At 34.4% G+C, this 17927-nt stretch overlaps 1 protein-coding gene across 1 annotated transcript in view; it reads left to right on the top strand.

The window, feature by feature from the left end:
• Window positions 1-17927, top strand: part of LOC129795392 (uncharacterized) — a 92365-nt gene that overhangs the window by 25320 nt on the left and 49118 nt on the right. The gene's annotated exons all lie outside the window — the stretch shown is intronic.

Here is a 17927-nt window from a genome sequence, read left to right as displayed (position 1 = left end):
ACGCACATTTAGTGATTTTTATGGGGTAAAATGTCGAAGCAGAAAATCTCTTGGTTTTTTTTCCACCCCCATCCCCTACAAGAGTGGTCTGAGGGGGTTATTTGTCGAATCGAATATTTCAATTCTCATCATGTATGTGTGTCTGTGTGTGCGTTGTACGGGGGGTGGTTTTTGGTGCGAACTGGCTCTCCTGGCCCGGGTGGATGGTTCACCTTCTCGTGATGTTTGAGTGAGGGGTGTGTGTGTGGGCGGGTTCAACCGCCCAGACCGACCAGGCGTCCGCTCGATAAATAGGATCCGACAACTCGGGTTGGGATTAAGTGATGGATTTAGTTGTGGGAAAACTTTTCAAATTGGTGGGTATATGATGGGGCACAAGCAGCCAGCACTGTTGTATATTTACTCCATTTCCAACACCCAACCCCTCAGCACTTTTTCCTATGGCCACAATCTACCCCCACTCAAATTGGTATTGTAGCTGTTGTGCTTTAATTTCATAATTAATTCATTGATTCATGGTTTGTTTTCTCATAAAGCTTCATTTTTTCGATCGAATGAATTTCTCTCGATTTTTTTTCTTCTTCTTCTCCACCACAAAGTGCACACTACTTAAGAGAGAGAGGAAGAGGGGTGGCTTGGGAAATTTTCCCACAACTTGAGAAAATAGTGTCTCAATTGATTTTCCACTCAATCGGCGTCAGTTCAATTGAAATTGCTCCCTCAGCAAATTGATGAGGCAAGAAAATGGTAAACGTTGATTTGGCGCATGCAGAAACCACTCGACCACTGAAATTTCCTTTTCGCGTTGCGTCTTCAGCAGATTTCTCATCTTTTGATAACATTGCGGTGGAAATTATATTCCGCACTCACCCCCATCAAGTCAGCACTTTTGGCAATTAATTATCACTTGAGGGTTAAACCAAATTGCAATTATCATTACAAATTGAATGGAAGAAATCACACAAGTTACTTCAGAATTAATTAATATTTTATCATTGTACGTGGAGAGAGTGTTAGAAAGGGCAATTGTTAGATAACACAGTTTGTATCAAAAAGATCCCTGGTTCAAGTACAGAATGAGCGGAAAATTGATACATTCTTTTTTGGGTAAGAGAGCCGCCCTCACGTTACTCTATATGCTGAGAGCCCTCTACTATTCCTCAAAAGAAGATTATTTTAGCTCAGCTTAATCAGTTAAATCCGTCCAAACCGTTTAACACACCGGAAATGAAAGAATCACAGCTAAGTGTAATATTCTACAGAGGTTTAAAATGATCTAGAAACTATTCGCGTAGAAATTTTTCAAAAAGTACAAGTATTGACGTCATCATTGTGTTCTTAACCTCATTCTTCTCATTACTTGAAACATTACCTCTTATTTAAATCTAATTTTAAATTTAGGTTATTCTGAATGCATACCTTTGACAATCTAAATGACATTTCGAATAAGTTTATAATATTCATCAGGCCCTCGGTGCAAATGTGATATAAGAATAAAGTCCAAATTTTACTCACAAGCGCTCATATTTTCCAATTTTTCTGCATTGATAATTGATAAAAATAGGAGGCGTTAGTGTTTTTAATAATCCCTACTAGGGCGGCGATAGTTGTATGAGAAGCGCAAAAAGCGGTTAATTTAAATTTCAGTACCAATCATGTTCCACTCCATGGAATAATAATATCCTTTTGAAATTAATCGAGACGTTCGTGATTGAATATCTCCTATATTATTCATCGCCATTTTATCCACTCCATTCCACCCCCTCCACCAATTTCAATTAAGAGATAGTGTTTCAATTACCTTTAAATTTTTTATCCCAATCAAGTAGTAAACTAAAGTATAACCCTTAAATCGCTTTGTGTAACATTATGGGAAGTTTTTCGATGGGATTAACTTTAATAGAGTTTTAAATTAAAATTTAGTCCCATCCAGTGCGGGGGGAGGGAAGTCTCCCCTATACCCCATTTTCCCTACTCTCAAAACCCAATCGATTGAATTTCCATTGAGCACCCTCCGACGCTCCTCTCGTTCGAATATGGATGAGATTAATGTTCTTTCTATGTGTGTGAAATGAAGGAGTATTTTGTACCCTCAAAAGTATATTTAATTAACTTTCTCCTGTGCAAAACAAGATGGGATGTAAAGAGTGAGAATTGATTCAATAATATTGCGTTGCCCGCGTGAACTTTCTACGGGCTTCGCCACCATCAGGTCAAATGTCGTTGGATGAAAGTTTTTTTTAAATTAAAATTCTTTTCGATTTTTTTTCGGGGAAGGAAATAGGAAAACTTTTTGAAAGTTCGTTGCAAAATGAAATGAGATGCTTTATTTTAATTTAAAACACTTTTGCATTAGTTTTTCTTCCGTCACCACATAGATTTTTCCATTAGTTTTCTTGCATAACTTGCATACTTTTATTACGAAAAAAAATCAAACAGTCACGAATACAAATTAATCTTCTAAGAATTTATCTAGAAGAAAGTTCTTCGCCTACATTGCCTCATAGATGACAAAACTTGGTTATTTTATTCACAATTTCATTGCGATTTTATAAAGGAAAATATGATATTTGAAATTTAACTACCAGAGTGCGCCTAAAATTATACTACTGCATTGCAAAATTCCCCTACAAAAGCTGCATGAAAAGGAAGATTTATACTAACCGTGCTGATGGTATTTTGTTGAGTCCAGCTGGTATTATTTATCACTATTTATATAAATGCCAATGAAATGATGAAAAGCCAAATTAATTTTATTTCATTCCCCTTTGCGGTAAAATGGGGTTATGACTTATAATACTTCATTGCGCCCAACCTCAAACTACAACCGCGTGCTCTTTTTGTGGCACCCAATAAACATTTATGCTATATATGTATGTATATACTACACCAAAATATGTATAAACATACGCAAACCGGGCATTTCAATCATTAATGATGTAATTTTCTAGGAGGCACGAGGGGGTGGGTGGAGGTGTGGGGTAACAGCGGTCTGAATCCATTCTATGAATAATATTGCCTGGGTGTAGTCTAATTCAAAAATTCCGCAATGTAGAGCACAAAAGTTATATGAAAGTTGATATCTCACAATAATCTCTGTGTTGTAATTTAATTTATCAGCTAAATTTGAGGTTATGTACTGTCTTGAGAAAAAAAGATGGCGTTCTTTTGCTTTTTTGTATTTTAAATTTGTTTGTTTAAGAGCCATTTTCCAGCTTTTGTAAGATTTTACATAAATTCAGCAATACGAACTTTTTATTTTTGCCCGGAAATCTGCTGAAAAAGATTTCCCCAAAAATAATATAAGCCACGCCTTGATCTAATATTATTCAGAAAATGGCATAAAGCATATGCGTCAAAGCTTTTCTATTTTCTAAATATTATTAATGATTAAAAATTAGACGAATTCAGATTCAATTTGAAGGAGTTTATTCATTTTTAGGCACTCCCAAAAGGAAATAAGCTCTTGTAAAGGGGTTGAAAAACATTGAAAAATAAGTCCAAAAGTCTTTAAAATTTTCTACTGAACATAGCTTAAATTACTTCGTGATTAGATTAGCTGATAAAAGCACAAAAACGAGGCTTAAGAAATATTCTTTACTTTATGATTTGATATTTTATCGTTATGATTAACCCTTGTAGGATTTTGCTAGCCATTTTTAAATTATTACTGAATAGAAATAAAATATAATTAACCTAATGCGATTAATTCTATATCTATATGTTAGCAAATTTCAATTACTTCAAGTTCTATGAAAGAAAACATGGAAAAACACTTTCTTTGTGAAAAAAAAATTAAGGTTATACTTTGAGGTTAGAAGATCATCAATAGAAATTCTCTAATGCATATGCTTTATGCATTTAAAAGAAAATAATGAAGTAAAATATAGGTGTGGCTTTTATTTTTGTTTTTTTTTTTATGTTTTCCACGTAATTTTCTATTGAAACTTATTATTTTTAAACCGTCAGGGATGTTTTTCTTTATTCTATGCATGATTTAGATTTTTCTGGTGTGTTTATTTTGTACAACGAGAGGTTAAAAATGAATAATCTCCTATGGATAGTTCGTATTTCTCAAAGATTAGCCTTAACGAACTTAAAATCAATTTTTTTGAAAAGAAAACTATCCAAAACATGTTCTCATGAAGTTTGAAAACGATATGAATTTACACAATAAATGGAAATTTATTTAATGTGAGAATACCAACTAAATATATTGACAAATGAGATTACTATACGGAGAGTTTTGCACATTAATTGGAATTTTGTGTTTGAATAAGGAATAAGCTTTCGAGGGAAATGCAATAATTATCCATACCAACATAATTTTCCTATATAGGTATGTAGCTACATATTTTAATAAACCTTAATAAACTAGTGAATTTTCCGCGGAACCAAAATTTTAATTAAATATATTATTTTATAGCCAAAAAATATTAATTAAAAATTTCCGTTATTGAAATTTAAAGTAAAATAACCCAAAAAACACGAAAGGGTTAAAGGATTTTTAAAAGAGCATAAAAAGAGCTTTATAATCATAATTTTCTTGTACTCTCAATTTGAACTTTTCAATAATATCAAATTGAGCCTGATGTAGGGTAAAAGCTGTATTCAAAACGTCGCTAGAACGTATGAAAAATTCGATGTTTTTGCTCCCTTAACCAATGACTTTTCGAAAGATTTTTCAAAAACCAATTTTCTTCTTAAAAAAATTCTGAATATTTACTAAAAACTAAAAATAAATAAAAATTACAATAACTTCTAATAATCTCTCTTTATTATTAAAGTTTATTTGAAAAATAAACCAATAAAAAACTCATTAAAAAATTAAATATACATAATGTAATCGTAATGCAAAACCCCATAATTGAGATAATTCAATACCCAACATGTTTAATTTTAAAACGCAAATCTATTCTGAGAATTAAATGAAAATTGACCCTCATACACAGCGTGACGTCAGTATTTGGGATTTTCTCGGAATTTTCTGGGAAATTTGAGTAATAAATAAATGAATTCGACCCCAGTATCGTCTCTATTAAATTGTCGTTTTTTTTTTGCTCTCCTCTCTGGCGGGTGTTCCGGGAGGCGCAACAAAGAATGCCACACTGATGGTGATGGTGCTATTTTAAGGGACAGAAAATCTAAAAGCAAATGACCCCAATGATTTCCGTAAAAGCTCCCCCCACGGGGTATACCGCAAATTTCCATGGAAAAGTCATTGGAATATTTTTTTTCGGGGAAATATGCATATATATGTGTTTTTTCCAGAGTCCCTCTTGCAAATTATCTCTTCGTTTCTTGCTGACTGTGAGATGACACTGCCACAGCAGAATTGTGCTGAAATAAATAACGTATGTAGATGCTAGACAGGCGGGGGGATGTGTGGGAGGTGTGATTGCTGAAATGGTGAATTGAATGAGTTTGCATTGGGTTTTAGGCTTTCTCCGGGGGTTGAACAGGGGGATTTACCATGAGCTGAGGGAAGAGGTTTTGTATGGGAATTCCCATTCGTCTATAAAATGAGTTTAAAATGGGGTGCAATGGTGATGTGAAATGATGCTAAAAGCACTGGACTTGTAAGGGGGGCAAATAACTGAACAATTTTGAATCAAATTCAAATTGTATATCGACCCAGTTATGCGAAATTGACTAATATTTGATTTAAATTTGAGTTCAATACACGGAAAATTTGTGAATGCAATTAGAAGAAGCAATATTTGGTCAAAGATTGTCCAAATTATGACTGATTTTCTTAAAATTAATATAAAGGTAAAATTTAAAAATTTATTGAGTATGAATTGATTACAATTTGAGCAAAAGTTGGCATATTTTTGACTCATTCATTAGTACCTTGATTAAGTCAATAAATTGTTCAATTTCTGGGCAAATTGTGTATTCCATTCATAATGTGCCTTTCCAATGTTCGATTGTTCTTTTCTAACGTTTGACATTACATATTATGTAAAGTTGAACATTTCTTATCAAACAATTGACATTTCTTTTCCAACATTCAATGTTTTTTAACTTTCCACGCTTAATTTCTAACCTTCGATATTTCTTTTAAATCTCTTTACATTTACATATTTTTAAACAGCTGATGTTCATTCAAACGTTTGATTTTTTTTCTTAAGATTTGACATTTTTTTTATTCACAATTTTTCTAACGTTTAATGTTTTCTTTCTTACTTATCTTCATTCAAAATTTGAAACTTCGAAAAAAGGACTTCATCTATACGTTAAAAAGGGATTAAGGCACATCTTGAGAGGTCATAATTTAAGTAAATATTCGGGAATTGTTAATTCGCAGAATATCTTTTTATTCGATTACTTATCCACCCCTTCCCGAGTATTCTATGAAGCATCCTGATGAGCTTTTTCGTTGCACCAAAAAAAAAGTTCAGCTCGGCTAAAAAGTTCATACCAAAATGGGGGGTGAAAAGCTCTATATAATACTGCAAAACACATTGGAGGGAAATTTTGTGAATGAAATATATTGCATAAATTTCTCGTTGGAGCAGGAAGATCGTTCTTCTTTTTTTTTCACTGCACTACATGTTTGTGTGTGAGGAAATGTGCAATTTTCTAGTTTTCCATTGAAATTGTGGGAAGGGGGTGGGGGAGGTGAGGCCATAGGGTAAAACGTGAAGGTTGAATTGTGTGAGAAAAAGAGTTCAATTCACTGCCATATGCATTTATTTCTCGTCTTGAGGATTTGCTGCTTCTTTCACATCGTTCCCTCCGAATTTTTTTCTCTTATTCATCGGAACTGGATGGTTCCTTCAATAAACCATCCATGTACGATTTTCCTTGAGGAAGGATCCAATGCTCAACTTTTTTTCCCACCACCACCAAGCCCACCCCCCACCCGTCTAGCTCAACTTGTAAGGAGATTTACGCGACACTAATCGATTTAATGGGTTCCTCTGTGTATGGAAAAATATGGAAAAAAGGGAGTTCTCGACAGTAATTCCCATAAAAATCTCACAAAAATTCTCTCAAAATATTCTCTCTTTAAATTTTTCTTCTTCCTCTGTTAGTGAATTTAAAATATAAATTCGTGCGCGGTGCATTTTAGTCTGTAGAGGACTATAATTGTTTTCCTACACAAACATCTCATACATGCTGTGTGTACGTACCACACAGTGCTTTTTAAGGGTGCCCATTTTTCACCCTCTTCTAACGTGTGTATGTTATTTTGGTTTCTACAGGAGGGTGGCTTTTATTCATGATTCACTTTTAAGAGTCCCAGGTGAAAGCGATAGCCATTAACCACCCCTACGCCCTCCCCCCATCCAGGTAAATATATAGATAGAAGAGCATTTTCCCCGGGTTTTCCGCACCCCAAAATTTTGCATCACTTTCCCGGGGTGGTGTTGTTATTGAGAGAGAGAGAGAGAGAGTGGGAGGAAAAAAAGCCACAGTGCAAATAAATGCGTGGAAAAAATACAGTCGTGTGCAAAAGGGTGTGCTCAGTTGCATCATTAAATATTTACATCGCAATGAGTGTCTGAGAAAATTGCCATGAGAAGCAAATAAGGGAAGGAAATCATTAGAGCTATTTTAATTTTTTATAAGAAGAATTTTCACGCGATTGCGATTTTTTCCAAAGAATTTTAAGCATAAAAGGGTTTGAGATAATTAAATATTTATTAAATGATGATTTAATAAAAATTAAAATAACCTGTAAACAGAATTTGCTCAATATTGAGTCATTGTAGATTCGTATTGAGGTCAAATATTGATCAATGTGATTGAGATAATAATTTCTTAATTGTGGGTCATTTCATGATTGAATTCGCTCGTTAGATTCAAGTTTTCTTAAGATTCCTTAGAAAACTTAAGTTTTCTTAAGCGAAACTTCAGATTTCTTAAGTTATACTAAATCGGTCTAAATGCACATTTTTCAATGATTTTTCTGATCGTCTTTGGGCATCAAAATGCGTAAAAATCATCAAAAATATGCCTTTTGCTCAATTTACTTAAAAAATCTTACATTTTTCCTAAGAAAACTGAAGTTTTTTCCAAAGAAATTTCGAGAAAACTTATAAAAACCTTAAACAAATAAAACCTGAAATGAATAAAAATGAACATTCATAAGAAAATTAAAAGAATCTTAAGGAAACTTAAGTCTTTCTTCAGAAATTTTTTAAATTTTATTTGAATAGTGAATTACACTTAACATTGAGTCAACGTGGGTCCACACAGAGGATCAATTATTAAGAAACCAAAATTGACTGGAAACTGATAATTTTTTGGTCAATTTTATTAAGAAAATAATTGCTCAAATATTGCTCAATCCATGATCAATTATTTATTGACTTAAAATTGACTCAATAATGTTGGTATCAATATTGAGTTAATATATCGGTTCGCATACAGGAACAATTATTGACCAAACAACATTGACTGATCATTTTTTGGCCAATAAATGATCAATTTGATAGAATGACTCAATTAATTTATCAATATTTGATCAATCTGATTGAATCAATCGTGATTGAGCATTTATTGGCTCAATTATTTGTGCACTCGGATTGCATGTACCTTTAACTAACGGACTGTAGTATTTTTTTACTTTATTTTGTTACGAAACTTCTTGGCTGAAGTGTCCACACTCGAATGGTGGAATGGGGATGGATTCACATAAAATCCACACAGAGAAGCTATTCACGTGTAAGGACTTAGAATCCACCCCCTCCTACCTCTCTTCTCGTATATATATTGTGAGGATCCCATAATGGTGGAATGAGGATGAATTTGAGGGCTTGAGGTGAAATTCCCGTACTCACAAAAATCCACCATATATCACCGAAGCTACAACGATAAATAACGCTACGAATGAATCTATCATTCTCCCCGTTTGCATCGTTCTGCACAAGGGGGTTGGGGGATGAGGTTGTGTGGGGATGATCGAATCCGCGTGCAGACACCGAACTCCATTGACGACTTTGGTGAATTTGCCCGTTTTTTGACTCTTTTGTGAATTAATTCAGTAATAGCGGAATTTAATATTTTACTTGAAAATCTGTGTGCAAAAAAAAAGTAGTCAAAAGCGCAATTTCTTTCACCTCAACACCACCCACTTAAAGAGCTTTACTGTGTAGTTTGACGAGGGGAAGAGAAAGAGAGAGGATTTACCATCAATACATCAATTACTTTGTCAGGTATTTTATTAGCAAATTACACTCCTCCCTGGTGGAAACTTTCTCATCAGGGATTTTCTCTCAATGGCTCTCCTAATGATGGGAAAGTTCGGTCTTTTCAGGTGTGAAGAAAATTCTTTTTATCAAAAAAAGAAAAATTGCAGATAACTTCAAAAATACTTTTCACACAAAAATAATCTCTATGAAAGAAATTCATTAAGGTTCGATTTGTTGTGGTGAATTGTGCATTTGCTGTTAATGATGGTTTATTATTGTAAATTTTATGCAGATGGACATAAATTGCAATTATAAACAATTAATATAATTAATTAAAGGAATCAAAGTCAATTTGGAATATACAAAAGCAATATTTATTAATTAAGAAACGTATAACAAAATCAATGCAATACACTGTTTAGGGTGGTGAATTTCAAATAAAATACACCATCTTTGTCAAATTCACCACATTGGAAGCTCTGGCGTCTGTTCAACATAACCTATATTTATTTTTCTGAAAAAATTGGCTTCTTTTAATCTCTTTTACGTCCACTATTTGCATAAAAATACTGGAAATTAAAGAATATTCATTTAAAAAGTCTTTTTAATTATGTTTTGTAGGTATGTCGAGTAATACCTTAATACTCTCAAGGTGAATAAACTCCTACCACCTGCACCTTGTTTTTCCCACATAAAAAAAAATTACAGAGAATTTAGAGAATTTAATAATCTTCTACCTTCTAATATAAGCTCATTAAGCTCATAAAGAAAAATCTAATCAATGTTACAATGTTTGATTAATTCCCTTCATTTGTGCAGGAGCAACAGAAAAAAATCAAATTGAGAGCTCTTTAATGAATTTTGTATTCTCTTAATTATTTTTTGCACCCTGCACAAAGCTCTCCCTTGATATCTTAATGTACCAATCAAACCCTCCCTGTGCGGGGTATTTAATGTAAATTCCATTCACATTTTCACGTTCTCCCCCCGTAGAAAATCAGCACCCCAAAATAGATAAGAAAAAATCCACTGAGCTTATGTAAATGCTCAACCATTTAATCCAATATAATTACAGTGAACAAATAATTTTCTTCTCGAGTGGAGTCAAACACAACTTTGTGAAAGCTTAAGTGCTGCAAAAGCTTTTGCATTTATCGACTCTCTCTGCCATTCATCATTTTGTTGTGTGTGAAGGTATAGCGTGGGTGGGTGGATAGTTATTCCACCCACGTAGCCAGTTCTCACTTTGGTACATTTTTCATTACATACAATTCCTTTTGCCGACCGCTATTACTTATGTGTGAAAAATCAATAAATTTTAGTCATTTTCCACCCCTTCCCCTTCGCCCCATGAGGATATCCCGCAGGATGAACATTCACTCTATAGTTTCTTAGCAAAGTGTGGGGGGGATGATCTTTACGTTTGCAGGGATAGCTATAGAGAAAGGGAAGAAGATAGGGGTAGCATAGAAAAAGAAGAGTAAGAAGATTAGAGAGAGAGAGAGAGAGAGTTCTTTGTACAATTTTCGCGGTGGAATAATTAATGATTTGCGCTAAGAATTCACATTTAATTAATTCATACACATGGTGTGCACAGCATGGAAACATCGTCCTCCATTTTTGGCCCAAACGGCGGCGGTTGTATATACTTTTCATGGTGGAAAAGGAGTTTGAGGGGGCATCTCGCCCAAGTTACCCAAAAAGGAGAGCTTTTCTCGCACACGGGAATGTTATGATATGCTGTACAACACAAGGGAGGGTGTGGGGGCAAGGGGTAAGGGGGGTTAAGGTAGCGCCAGGGCGTGTGTATGGAGATGGAGTAAATGGAGCCACTTTTCAATGCGGAAAGTAATAAGTTTCCACCAATAATAAAATATTCATTTACCACCGATACGCTTTCACGTTCCCCAAAAACTCCGTACCTCCCCCACCCACGGAAAAAAGGAGTGACATCCAACCCCTTTTTCCACCGTTATACACACATGTGGAAATTTATGTTAAAGACCCCTTACAACAATTTTACCCTCAACCCCCTTTTCTCGCCCTTTCAGCCCCCCTCCCCCCAGTATGCTCCACAAAATGATGAGAGGGTAGATTTTCCGGGTAGAGCTTTTACACTGATAGAATCAATTCAATTCAGAAGTAGGGGAGCAATCACGTGGAGAGTGTACAAAGATTTGCATTTTGTACTATGTATGAGTACTGTACTACCTACAAGTACAGTGTGGGTGGGAAGAATAGCCTCCTCGTGATGGACTTTTATACATACTTCCGACTAAACAAAAATATTTACAGCCACATTCTAGTTGAATGGTTATTTAGTTATATTTTATAGCTACACGGTAAAATAAAAAATAAAGCCTTTACCTACTGATTTTTTTCTCTGAAAAATTCTTTAGGATTTTTTTTAGTAAAAGAACTTATTTTAGTTTGGAAATTGAGAATATTTTTTTTTAATAAAAATCAGGGGTGTATCAGGCACCCCATGAAATATTTATCTGGTGAATATTTTGGTTTTTATGGCAAATAATGTGAATATTTCCTAAGATATGAATATTTTAATTCACATAATGGTCATTCATTAAAAAAAACAAAGCAGAATAAAAAAAAAACATTTTAACACGTTTTGTGGTTAAATTTACTAATTTTCGGTTTGAATTTAGCACTTTTTGGGCTTAAATTAAATATTTTTTTTAACCTTTTCTTATTAATTTCTGCCTTTTTAGGACTGATTGGGTTTCATTTTCGTATTTTTTTAGAGTTTAATTTAGTAATTTTTAGGCATAAAACTACTTTTGAGCTTGATTGTAACCTTTTTAAGTTTGAATTAAATTTTTTTTTCAGCTTTTGTTACAAAATCTCGGCATATTTAGTACTAAAAATCAAAAAAAATATTTTTTGAATTTATTCTTCGAAAGGTTTTTCAAAAGAAGGTCAAACTTTTCGAAATTGGTGTCACAAAATGCTGCAAATAAACATTATAAAAGAAACAGTCAAACGTTACAAGAGAAAATGTCAAACTTTACAAAAAAAAAACAAACGCCTTTTATAAAAATGCGTTAAAACATTAAAACATCAACGAAGGAAATGTGAAACATTACTCGAAAAACATGCAAATAAAAACGTCAAATTTTACGAACGGAGAACCTTAAATAAGTCAAACGTTAGAAGATAAACGTCAAATTGTCAAAAGTTCCTTATATACAATATACAAAATATTAACCTTCATAAACATCACTTCCTTACAATTAATCTTTCCTTTTAAATCCATTTCTGTGACATTTAAAGTTCTATTTTTTTTGTATTCTTCAGCACCCTTTTGAAATTGATTTCTGGATACGTTCCTGTGATTTTTAATAAAAAAAAAATAGATAAAATGTTTTCTTTTAACCAATTTTCTTCTCTTGAACCAAACACAACCCTCTTTGGCTAAAGAATGTCCAACCTAGAGATTTTTCTCTAAGCAATATTGGACATTCAAAACGTGCTTCCTCGTTGTACGAAATTTTCCTCTGTAGTTCAACAATTTTCCACTAATCTCGATCTTAAAAAAAAAAGAAGAAACTAAAGAAGGAAATTTGTGCACTTTTGGATTGAATAACATGCGAAAATGCAGACATACAGAGAAGAGGTTGTGGTGGAGGAAAACTTGTTGAGAATTTTGTAATCAATTTCGTGGATTTCGTTGTATGTTTGGCACAAGAGTATGAAGCTTTGGGAAAGTTTTTCGGGGGGATTTCTACTTGGTAAAAGATGACTTCCACCTTTGTTGCAAATTCTCTCTTCCTCCGTGGAGAGAAATTGAAAGTACATGACGTGGTTTACAAGACACCCCGTTGTGTGAAATATCTGAGATGTCTCGAGCGTGGGTGTGGGATTCCTTAGTGGTGGAAATATCTCACGAATTTCCCACGAAATGTCGCCGGGAGCGAGATTAAATACAACAAAAAAAAACAACAATGTGCGTGCTCTTGAGCAATCTTTTGCCCTTTTCTCTATATATTTTCTTCTCTTAGGAGCTGCGGGTGGGTGCGTGTGGGAAAATTATTGGCCTTTTGTGTGGCCTCTGTCCTTGGGGGCATAATGATGCCCTAAGATGCCGGAAAATGTTCATTTTGTGAATGAAAAGTCTCACATTTAATTCAATCAATCACGACGTTGTTGATTCAATGAGAATATTAAATTAAATGGTGTCCTCTCTTGAGCACCCACCGAGTTCTTATACAGCATATTTTCCGGGGAGAGGGGGGGGGGCGGCAGAATTAGGTTCGAGAGCCAAGGGGTGTTTATCTGTATGAAAATCCTCGGATTATTCGTCAAGAATCGGATTTTTCGGAGAGATTATGGTTATACGTCAAAAAGAATCGAATTATTCGTTAAGATTCGGTTTATTCGTCGAGATTTGGAGATTGGAATTATTTGTCAAAATTCGGATTTTTCGTTGAAATTCGGATTGTTCGTCAAGGTTCGGATTTTTCGTTGAGATTCGGATTTTTCTTTAAGAAAGTTTCGTTAAGAAGAATCGAATTATTCGTCGAGAATCAAATTTTCCGGCAAAAATTGGAGTTCTTGTTGAAATCCGGATTGTTCGTCAAGAAGATTCGTAATATTCGTAAAAAAGATTCGAATTATTCGTCGAGATTCGGATTATTCGTTCGAATTCAGATGATTCATTAAGGGAATTCAAATTATTCGTCAAGATTCAGATGATTCATCAAAGAAATTCTCGTCAAGTTTCGGATGAATCGTCGTGATTTGACAAAATAATCGGCAGATAAGCACCCCTTTGGCAAGAGCTCCATGCGGGAGAGTTTGTCCGCCATACCGGCACTCCTTTTACGCGCGGGACATTTTAGCGGAAATTAAGTGAAGAACAGCCTGGGCGCGAAGGAACGATGATTCCGTGCGCAAAATGCGGTATACGGAGGTTGATTAATTTAATTATGACCAAGCTAAAGCTATTAATCTTTCTCTACATAATTGACCAAGATTAGGAGCGGATTTATTTCCGTGTTTTACATAATCCACACCGCTTCTGCCGCGCTCTTTCCTCCCCTCTTCATGCACACAGATCGGGTACGGGAATTGCCAGGTAACAAATTTCCCGCCAAATTAACCATGTGCGGTATAAAGGATAAGTTTCCTCCAAGCTTCATTCTGCTTCATTCCCACCCTGACGTATTTTTTCCCACCCACCTCATTCTCTCAGTCTTATATTAAATTAAACCCCCTTATTTGCTCTTATTTCATTTACTATAATATTATGTATGTATATAGTATAGGTACCTCCCTACATAGCAAGAGGTGGATGATTTTTTTTCTCACTGCAAGCATAATTTTGCATTTATACTTCAACCACAACTGGGTTGAGTCTGTGTTGCGACAGCTTCGCATTGGGGGTTTAACATGGGGACCTCATCGTCTTCTTTTTTTTTTTCTCCTCCTCCTTCTTGCATAGCCTGAGTTACTTGCTGGGTTATTCCTGCATAGAGCAAAAGGGCACCAAAAGAGGAGTCATTTGGGAGTGATTTCCCACCATCCGGAAAATTTGCAATTTCCTCCGCCCAACGAGAGAGAAAAACATTCACCACAGTTGCTATATTGATTAAAATGTTAATGAATGTGGGTGAAATAATTACTTTTTTAATGGTGGAGGGTTGTTAGCATAAAACGCTTCTTATTGAACAATATTGAAATCAATTAGTTTTGTTTTGGTTATTTCTTCGTGGGGAAAATTTGTAAAATTTTATGATTTCATGAAGATTTCATTGAATTTTTGTGATTTATGTGTTAAAGTTTTGAAAAATCAGCTATGTATCAGCCGGATAATTAACAAACAAAAACTACGTACATAATCTTACAGCGTATAAAATTGTCATTGAACGATGTCCTTTGCGCTGTCTTTTGATTCGCAATGTGTTAATCAAGCTAATGTTTTTCATGAGAATTTCCTTAAATTATTTTCCATTTCTTATTCTTTTAATTTCTTCAACTCCTTTAATCCTTAATTCTTCCCTTACAAAATACTTCAAGTACAGGAAAAAGATTCCTTAAATTACTTGAAAGAATAATAATACATAAAACAAAAAGAAGGAATTCAGAGAACCTTTTCCTTCATTATTTCGACACATTTTCATTACAGTTTCGCCAGTTTCGAGACTCAGCACCGGAATAGATAGATGGGAGAGAAAATGGTAGTCCTTGAGGGATTTACTTCCTCCGGTAGTGAAAAGAAAATCCATTTTGGAGGGGTTGTGAAACGTTTGAGAGGCGAGCTCTCGACAACATTTAATTGACGCGCCCTCATTTGTAAAGCGCACCCCAAAGTCAAAAAGACGATGGCGCGCAAATTCAAAAGATTCAACACCATCCGTTTGGTATTTGAGTCATCCACATCCCTCTGTTGGGTAGTTAACCACCCCCCTTGAATCCTTGATTGCAGAAAACTCAATATTTTCGAGTGGTGATCACTCATCATCATCACTTTTGTACGTTTTTATATGTATGTGCTCTGCTGGGGGTAAAAGTTCATTTGCACTTTCCTCACTTTCCGGGACGCATCGCACAATCATTCCAACGATGTGCTTCAATTATTATTTTTCCATCCTTCTCATTCATTTTCTCTTTGTCTCCCCCATCTCCTCTACCCCATTGGGGGTTCACTTTCACAACCCCATTGCTTCGTCTCCTATTTTTTTTTGTGTTCTTGGTGTAGTACTATATCCACCACATACTCTGGGGCATTCCTTTTTGCCTTTTGTGAAACATATAGCAAAAAGTATGTACGGGGGATGATGTGAATGAGAAGTCAGAAAAGGATTGGGGAAGTTTCATAGGCGAGCACACACACAACCACATTTTAGTGCCTCAAGAGAGGGTGTAAAACCCCAAGTTAAAATTTTCGTGCTGAAGGGACGCATCTACACGGACAACGAGGGGTTCTTTGGTGGGAAAATCGGGTGTGGAGTGAAAGAAAAAGCTCTGGAGGGAGAAGGAGAGATATTTGTTCATATCTCTCGAAAATCCGTACACCCCCCGTCCAAACCCCCGGAGGTACTCAACAAAGTGAGATATATTCCATCTAATTGGGCTCGCAATTAAACAATGGACGTCCCACCCTCGTATACCGTCTCCACAGCAGCTTTGGTGCGAACCCCGCAGGAACACAATCAACCCCATGGCAAAGTGAGGTTGAATGAGGTGGATGCGGGGTACAGGAGTAACTTCACAGGAGAAGGGAATTCATTTGACCATCCTCAGTCCATCCCCCCAGCATTTGTGAAAACTCGAGGAATTTTTAAATTGAATTCCTCACATTTTCTCTACTCACGCGCATTTTTTTCACCATTCTGTGTGCCTCAGCTGGTCCACACTTAATTAATCACAATGATTAATTAATCCACCTCATTTTGCGCTATGATTATTAATTGATTTTTCACCACCTCACACACGCTTAATGGGATTTTCAGTTAAATTGCACAGAGGGATGATTATGATGAATATTCTTTCTCTCTCTCTCCTCTGGGGTATTAGTTTTGTATGTTATTCCATTTATCCTCTTAAAATTTAATACACACACATACAATAACTGATCAATCAATAACTTACTATTTTTGGGGGAAAATTGTAGGTATTACATGCTATTTATACTGTTCAAACACAAGTATATAATAAAGTTGTTGATGAAATTTAATTTATGCTATTTTTGGGTAAATCAGTTAGAAAAAGGTTTAAATTTTAAATTTAAACTATCAATTTACTCCAGGAACAGCTGGAATAGGAATTTCCTCGAAACATATATAAGCCACACCCCTGGGATAACTCATTTATCATTTAAATGCATGACACATATGCATCAGTGCTGAATAATAAAAAAAGAAATAAGAGACACTGATCTTTTTACAAAAAGATGTGTATGTAACGCCTCTAAAGTATTTAATTTACTTAATGAAGGCAGCAAGCATATGCTTTAGTGCCGATTAAAAGTCTTAAATGATATTATAAAAAAAAGGTTGAAGCATTCGGCTGACAGAATTTCCAAAGAAAAATATTAGTTCATAAAATGTAAAATTAAATTAAATTAAAGCAAAATTCACGCCTCTATTGCATCTCATTTGCCTTTAAAATACATAAAGCATATGCATCACATATTTAGTCTTACTTTTCTTTTTCATTCAAGCTTTTAAATAGTGCTCATACTCAAATATAATAAAATTGCTAATGAAAAATTAATTTGCTATTTTTGGGTCTACTAATTTAATTTTAAGATTCCGGATTCTAAAAAGCATCTATATCGAAAAATATGTAGAGACTCTGTCAAATTGGGACTCAAGTCACATCTAATTCTGACTCAAATGACTTATTGCGACTTAAAATTACTTCATTTGAAAGTTTTGCCAATCACGCATAATTATTACCTCAAAAATTTAAAAACTGACCTAAAGAAAGACCAAAATTTGATTTAGAATAATTTGAAAATTCTAGATTAAATATTCCCAAAAAATATAATAATAAAAGAACACGTAGAAGAAAATTGCCAAAAGCTCCAAAAGCTATTAAATCAATTTAAACCTTATAATTTTTGAGTCATTTTTAATTTTTTTTTATTTTCATTTAATTCTTCTTCTTATTCTTTGTTTTTCCGACGTAGGAATTGAATTTAATTTAATGTAGATTTTTCTCAAAGCTTTCGGCTCTACTCGGAACCTTCATTAGTTAGTCAAATATTTGAAAATATTTTTTTTTTCAAACTAAAACTCCAAATTCAAAGTTTTTTTTTTATCT

The sequence above is a fragment of the Lutzomyia longipalpis genome, chromosome 4 (assembly GCF_024334085.1).
Source record: "Lutzomyia longipalpis isolate SR_M1_2022 chromosome 4, ASM2433408v1".
NCBI lineage: Eukaryota > Metazoa > Arthropoda > Insecta > Diptera > Psychodidae > Lutzomyia > Lutzomyia longipalpis.
The sequence above is the reverse complement of the archived record's forward strand: the minus strand, read 5'-3'. Positions and strand labels throughout refer to the sequence as shown.